Source organism: Lepidochelys kempii, chromosome 8, assembly GCF_965140285.1.
Source record: "Lepidochelys kempii isolate rLepKem1 chromosome 8, rLepKem1.hap1, whole genome shotgun sequence".
Taxonomy (NCBI): Eukaryota; Metazoa; Chordata; order Testudines; family Cheloniidae; genus Lepidochelys; species Lepidochelys kempii.
This window is the reverse complement of record NC_136387.1, coordinates 102,919,259-102,924,960: the sequence shown is the minus strand read 5'-3', so window position 1 is coordinate 102,924,960 and position 5,702 is coordinate 102,919,259.

Sequence of the window (5,702 nt, the reverse complement as noted above, 5' to 3'; positions counted from 1 at the left end):
TGAAGTGAGCTGTAGCTCACGAAAGCTCATGCTCAAATAAATTGGTTAGTCTCTAAGGTGCCACAAGTCCTCCTTTTCTTTTTACCTTATTTCAATGTGACTAGTTTGGAATGTGAGGATGTGACCGTTTGCTTCCCAGCTTATGGCTGCCTCTGCTGCTTAGCCAAAGGCCTGAGCCTAAGAACAGGGCCTCAGACTGTCACAGTAAGAGAAGGCCCTTACACCAGCAGACAGTGATTTTGATTCTTTCTTTTATACCTCTAGAACTAGCCAAGTGATAAGAATACACCTAAATTCTTAAAGTACAGGCCTTTGCAGACAGGCCTGAATATCTATATCCTAACAGGGAAGTTCTCTAGCCTGTGTTATACAGGGCGTCAGACTAGATGGGAAGTGTGTAACAATCAAGATCCAACATGACAATTCTTTGCAGTTCTATGGCTTAATCCTGTAAGGTACAGAGTCCTCCTAAGAGATGGTGATCACCTTCAACTCCTACTGAATTCAGTGGTAGATGATGGAACCCGGCACCACACAAGACTGAGCCCCATAGTAACTATTACCCAACCAAATCCAAGAGCTTTGATTGAAATTGATCACCTCTGCAGGGTAGACTTTCTTTTCATCTTTATGTAACTCAAAAATGGGTGAATGGCATTTGCTCAGATTTCTCCCCAAACATTCACCTTCAGGGAGAGGCCGATCGTGGAAAATTTCAGCCGAAAAGAAAGTTATGAGCATGTTCAAAGTAGGGGGAAACATCAGGCTAAAGTTAACTATGAATTTCAATGTCAGCAGGAGTTATAACTAAGCCCTGCAACTCTGCTAAGTATTAGGGGTGCAATGAGTACAAATGTCTGAATCGGTGGATAGCATCGACTGCGGTAGCTTCTTCAGCTTGTCAGATTGCGATGGCGCTAGCTAGCCAGTGTTGGGTGGTTATCCAAAAGAAGGACAGATTGGTGGTTAAAGCACTGACCTAGCACTCAGAAGATCACGGACTCTGCCACTGACTTCCTGTTTGCTCCTGGACAAGCCACTTAATCTCCTTGTGGCTTAGCTTCCCATCTATAAAAGGGCGGTAATAACCATTTCTGTCAAATCTATTCGATACTTAAATTCCTTGGGGCATCTTGTGCATCTGCTAATGGTGCTCTGGTCTCACCAGCAACAGCTTGTGCTAATGTGATGCCTTAAGAGTAAGCTGCGCTATCATTCCGCAGATGTTAGAAACAGCCCCCACAAACCACACTGTTCTGATTTCCATGACGCCCCTTCTGAATCACTCAGAAAACTGGCATGTAATGGGAATGGGGTGATTGTGGGGTGTCTGAAGGCTGAGAGCCTCTGTATTGCTCTGCCAGTAGTGGTTATAAAATGGGAGGAAGCACATTTTACCTCCATGATCTTTCCCTTACTCTTGCTAGACCACAAAACTTGTATATTCCAAGAAGAACCAAACAGCAGAAAGCAGAATTACCCGCCATGTTGGGGAGAGGAAATTTAGTACCGACGTTATCAAGACAGGAAAAAGAGCCAATTATCTTTATATATAACCACGTTCTGCCCACTGAGCCAGTAATCCCCATGTCTAACATTAGTCACTGAGTATGGGAAGCACTTCTAAAGTTAAATACTGAAAAATGTTCAAGATTAAACAAAGTCAAGGAAAGGTAAAAGTCAAGGGGCTAGACCCTCAGCTGGTGAGCCTAGCTCCACTGGCTTTTAGACCCACAACGTTCCTACGCTAGGAACTGACCTGGCGTTATCTTACACCCTGTATATTTGATGGGATATATTTAAGAACATAGTCATATATCAATGCATATATTTAAGAAGAAACAGATGAGTGGAAGATGGAACATACAGGCAGGGTGGCCAAGTTAATTTTACAGAAGGGCCCTTCCTTTTTTGTGTTTCCTATTTACAAAATACCAATCGTGCAACCTCAGTGGGGCCTGAACAATATTTGTTTTTAACTTCATTTCATAGGTTTAAAACCACCTAAATATTCCCCTCCTTCACACCCCCGGAAAGGAAGGCATCCTGCCTCTTAAAGGCACAAATGACTTTCTTGTAAGTGCCTCATTGGAGCGTCTATGAACATTGCGCCCTTTCTGCTGCCCTGCTCAGGCCTGCATTCTCAGCTGCCTGCCCGTACCACATGGGTCAGTGCAGCGCTCACAAGATCCGTTGTGATGCTTCCAAATGAGCACTGTGCGGCCCCAGAACATGAGACTCTGAGAAACTCAAGTGTGCCACGAATGGTGAAACGTCAGGGAGAAAACCACATTGTGACAGCTGTAAGGGTTTGACAAGAGATGGAAGGCTTCAGATTTAAAGGCAACAACTGGACAAAAGTTGTGAAGTGCCTTGTAAAATGGTAGATAAAAGCACGCACTTCTTCACCCATTCGTGCACAAGCCAAATTCTGCTGTTACGCTGGTAAAAAAATAAAGACAATAACTCTAGTGACATAAGTGGAGTTACTGGGCAGTTACTGAGAGCAGCATTTGGCCCAGTATCTCAGGAAGAGAGAGATTTTGCAGTTTACAGAAAGTCTGTCTTATAAGTGCTCAGTGTAGCATTGAAGGGTCATAATTTATCATTTGCCACCTGTGATCCAAGGAACAAGCAACACACTCTCATTCTTTTCTGAAGAGTAGCCCGGCCTCCACTTACAAGTGTAATGTATCTGCTCCCAAATCATTAGCGCTATTGGTTTGTTTTTCACCCAAGAAACCAGAAATGCCCTTGACAATGTACCAGAGGGACTGGCTCTTTGTTCTGTATTTGTACAGTGCCTAGCACAATGGGGTCATTGTCCACGACGGGGGCAGGGGATGGGGGTTCCTAGGTGCTACAATACACATAAATAAACAGTATCTCTTTGTGTTTAGTGCACTGAAAGGGCCTCTCCTTACTCCACAGATGGCCTCCCTGAGTATTTAGAGTCAGATCTGCTTGCTTTTGTGCCAAAAGCCAGTATTTCAACTCCTGTTAACATTGCAGAGCCAGGACAGAGGAGGGGATCTGGATTCAGCAGGAATGTCCACTGCTCTGATTTTGAGGCTATAATCCCCATCCTCATCCTGCTGTGGCATCATTCTGGGGAAGCATCAGAAATCCCCCTGGAGCTCCCTACGCTCCCCACTTACCCATTGTACATTCTTAGTAGCTCCATCAGAGCCAAAGGGATACCGTGCTGTGGCAGGTGTACCCTGCCCGAGAGCCTGAGACACAAGTGCAGGGAACAGGACAAGAGCCACAGCCCTTCCGAACTAATTTAACTCATCCTGAGTTCCAGCAGGCAGCAGGTTTGAGGAGCTTGCGTTCAAGGCTGGAGCGCTGGACGTGCCACGTTTCTTTTCCTGCTAGCACCCGATTCTCGGTATTGACAGAGATTCACTGGCGCTTCATTAGCTGTGTGTAATTATATATGACACAGTGCATTGTGGTTGCTGTTTAGATGGAAGAGGCTCTTCGGCAGACATCTCTGTGGAGGGGTTTCTTAAGTGAGCTGTAGCTTATGCTCAAATAAATTTGTTAGTCTCGAAGGTGCCACAAGTCCTCCTTTTCTTTTTGTGGATACAGACTAACACGGCTGCTACTCTGAAACCTGTTAAGTGTGTGTGTTTGCGTGTGTGCAATAAATTTGCCTGGAGTCCTGGCTGAGTGAGTGTCCCTGTCACCTGCTTGCAAACACCAGGGTGAACTGATTTGGGGTGGATGCAAATAACAGGCTAGACGGGGTGTAGCTCCTGAGGAAGATTGAGGCAGCTGGCCACGCATTGATCACTTACCCAGTATCTCTGACAGCGTAAAACACCAGGCTTCACTCTGCTACAGGCCCCTGGCAAGACTGCTAGGCCCAGAAGTAACATAGCCAGGTAACATGGAGACAGATCAGGGAGTCTCAGTCCACAGGCCATCTTTCCTGCAGGCCGTTGTGTTGTCAGTGCTACGGGAGTGCCTTTGCCGTACTGCAGCGAGTCTCTTGTTGGGACAGAGCTTTCAGAGCAACTTTAACAGCTCTGCTTCTCCGACAGGCCACGTCTCTGCACTGCGAGTGACCAGGGAAATGGGCACAGCTCAGAACAGCATGTGGCCGGGGCACGTGGGTGTGTAAACCTGCTGCTAACAGGTTTTAGAGGACTTGGAATAACAGGCTCCATCTTGCAGCCATGGAAGCCAGAGGTGGCGGGGGTCTTGCCTCCGGTTTGAATTGGACGCATGGGGTCATTCTCTGCTCTGCCCCTAGGAAGGGCTTGGGGGGTGTCAGTGCCCCTTTGCTCTCCCTCCTGTAGTATTTGTTCTCTACCCGTCCTCACTTGCCCCTCGCCCTCTACTTTCGGTCCCTCTGCTGAGTGTTTCTCTCTGTTCCGCTCTGATCTTCCATCGCTCCAGTGGGCTCTCGCTCCCTGGGCACTTCGCTCGTTTCGATCCGCCCTGTCGGCTTGCTTTGCCTGCTTTATTCCTTTAATACGTCTCCTTTTCCTCAGCCCATCCCCAGGAGGGGTCCCGTGTCGCCTGTGTCCCCCCGTCTGTCCCCCTCCTCCCCCCCGTCCCTTCCCCACCCCTCTCTGTTGGTCTGTCTGTCCCCCACCCATGTCAGTCTGCCCCCCTCCTCTCCACCTGTCCCTTCCCCACCTCTCTCTTTGTGTCTGCCCCCCTCCTCTCCACCTGTCCATTCCTGGCCGTCTGTCTGTCCCCCTCCTCTCCACCTGTCCGCCCCTGCCCCTCTGTCTGCCCCCCACCCATGTCTGTCTGTCTGCCCCCTCCTCTCCACCTGTCCCTTCCCCACCTCTCTCTCAGTGTCTGCTCCCCTCCTCTCCACCTGTCCGCCCCTGCCCCTCTGTCTGTCTGTCTGTCCCCCACCCATGTCTGTCTGTCTGCCCCCTCCTCTCCACCTGTCCCTTCCCCACCTCTCTCTCAGTGTCTGCTCCCCTCCTCTCCACCTGTCCGCCCCTGCCCCTCTGTCTGTCTGTCTGTCCCCCACCCATGTCTGTCTGTCTGCCCCCTCCTCTCCACCTGTCCCTTCCCCACCTCTCTCTCTGTGTCTGCCCCCCTCCTCTCCACCTGTCCGTTCCTGCCCCTCTGTCTGTCTGTCTGTCCCCCACCCATGTCTGTCTGTCTGCCCCCTCCTCTCCACCTGTCCCTTCCCCACCTCTCTCTCTGTGTCTGCTCCCCTCCTCTCCACCTGTCCGTTCCTGCCCCTCTGTCTGTCTGTCTGTCCCCCACCCATGTCTGTCTGTCTGCCCCCTCCTCTCCACCTGTCCCTTCCCCACCTCTCTCTCTGTGTCTGCTCCCCTCCTCTCCACCTGTCCGCCCCTGCCCCTCTGTCTGTCTGTCTGTCCCCCACCCATGTCTGTCTGTCTGCCCCCTCCTCTCCACCTGTCCCTTCCCCACCTCTCTCTCTGTGTCTGCCCCCCTCCTCTCCACCTGTCCGTTCCTGCCCCTCTGTCTGTCCGTCTGTCCCCCCCCATGTCTGTCCCCCCCTCCCCACCTGTCCCTTCCCCACCCCTCTCTGTCTGTCCGTCCGTCCCCCCACCGCACCGCCCCGCCCCCGGAGCCCTGGCAGGCGGTGCAGGAGCCCGGAGCGGATCGATGGGGGCGAAGCCGGGCAGGTATCGGCGCTCGATTGGCCGCGCCTGGCGGCGAGCGGGGCCGCTCGGGATAGAGCGAGGAGCCCGGGAACCCGG